The 1,917-nt window shown below is 34.1% G+C and overlaps 1 long non-coding RNA gene across 1 annotated transcript; it reads right to left on the bottom strand.

Moving 5' to 3' along the window:
* Positions 1–371: 371 nt before the first annotated feature.
* Positions 372–1,631, bottom strand: LOC107582947 (uncharacterized). Its single transcript, XR_001608993.1, has 3 exons — positions 1,463–1,631; positions 548–635; positions 372–449 (listed from the first exon to the last, which is right to left on the bottom strand). It is a non-coding gene; the product is annotated as an uncharacterized lncRNA (long non-coding RNA).
* Between the last annotated feature and the right edge of the window lie 286 nt (positions 1,632–1,917).

Here is a 1,917-nt window from a genome sequence, read left to right as displayed (position 1 = left end):
TTAAGTGTTGCACAGAAACATAAAATAGATAATAAAACACAAAATCATCAAATTTACCTAGACATGAACAAATATGACCGGTAGATTTGACAGTTGTGTAGCATCCATGAATGATGTTCCTCGTCGTCCCATCAGCGAGCAGGTATGGCTGTGTGGTCTCTTCTACGCAGTCAAGCTGTTCTTCTTGTTGGTGCCTGCAGATCAAAGACAAAAATAACACTCAAGGCCAGCTCTCCAACTGATTTTATTTACATTAGTCTTTCATATACAACCCATCTGGCAATATTTTGAGGCAGACAATAGGTAGTGACAGAAATATACAAATGTACCTTACTGAACATGTTTTTTAGCTTGATAGGATGACATTTTTCCAGGTCTCTTGCAGCCTTGTGGTGATGGTGGAATCAAATGAAGTAGGAGACCAATTGATGCAATATCGCTGTCCCATTCTAAAAAACAGATATGACAACTTTAGCAAAAAATGCATGAACACAGAATATAGATAAAGCATTAATATAGATAATCTTATTCTGAAATATAGTCTAACCTTAGACATCGGTTTCATCCTCCTTTACAGCTGATTCCGAGGTCAACTGGGTCCTTGAAGGTCTTGGGAGAAGCCAGGAACTTGGCTTCTTGGGGAAAAAAATAAATTAATTAATGACAACAATATCTCTCTCAGGAACCATTCTGCTAAGTTGATTGTGTAGTCTGTTCACACCTGGCATTAGCACGCATCTTGGGTGACGCATATGGCCACATTCTTTTATTACAGGGTTAGCTCAAAAATGAAAATTTCATCAGTTTACTCAGCCAAGACTTTTGTTATCTTTGAAACACAATTGAAGATATTAGAATGTAAGATTTCTGTCCCTTGAATGATGGTCCACACAACTACCACTTTGATACTTCATAAACTTCATAAAGAGATCTAATCCATAAAGAGAACTAATCCATACGTATCGTGGTTTAGTCCAAATATTCTGTTTTTCTGTTTATGTTCCCTGATCAATATATAAATATGGAGAAAAAAAAAATCAATCTGTTCATTGCAAAGTGATCGAGTCTCTTCAGAAAATTTGGACTAAACCGCTCGATTCATTTGGATTAGTTTTATGATCTCTTTATGAACTTCTTGAAGTATCAAAATGGTAGTTGTGTAGATTGTCGATGGAAGGACTTTCTCATTTAAAATATCTTCATTTGTGTTTTGAAAATGAATGCAAGTCTTGCAGGTTTGGAATGACAGAGAGTGAGAAATAATGACCATTTTAAATTTTTAGGTCAACTAACCATTTATCTTTTTGCAGTTTGATATCTTAAATGAATAATTAGTAAATTCCAGGTGTGAACATAAGCTGATATTGAGTGCCTGCCCAGTTAAACTTAAATTTTTCATATTCATTTGTGCATTTTAAATCTGTACTGCACATAGCATAACCTATAAATGACACAGACTCACAATTCTGGCGTCATCTTCAGCATTCTTCTCCTTTCTTGAAGGGCTTCCATCACTCACACTCAGTGTCATCAGACTCCCAGTTTGCAATCTTATGAGAGGAGCTTCCTTCACTTGACACTGCAGAAGTCTAGGCCAATTCTATTGAAAAAGGATAAAAAACACACTTATTTCAGTAATTTAAATTTACATTAGGACTGTAAATATGGTCAAATAATTGTGATTACCCCTAATTTTGAGTATGCTGAGAAGTGTCTATAATACGGGTGTCAAATCATAAACATATTATTATAATTTGTTTTTCACATACTTCATTCTAGGGTCAATTACAAGAAACATTGTGCAATATTCACATATTTAATTATGTATTTATTTAATTTGATTATTAAATACATTTGAATAATTTTAATGAGTAACGTGAGTAATAAGGCATCTTAAAATGAACTGTACTACATTAG

Source organism: Sinocyclocheilus grahami, unplaced genomic scaffold, assembly GCF_001515645.1.
Source record: "Sinocyclocheilus grahami isolate Dianchi unplaced genomic scaffold, SAMN03320097.WGS_v1.1 scaffold48.1, whole genome shotgun sequence".
Classification (NCBI taxonomy): Eukaryota; Metazoa; Chordata; class Actinopteri; order Cypriniformes; family Cyprinidae; genus Sinocyclocheilus; species Sinocyclocheilus grahami.
Note: the sequence above shows the minus strand (reverse complement) of the source record. Positions and strands in the feature narration are given on the sequence as shown.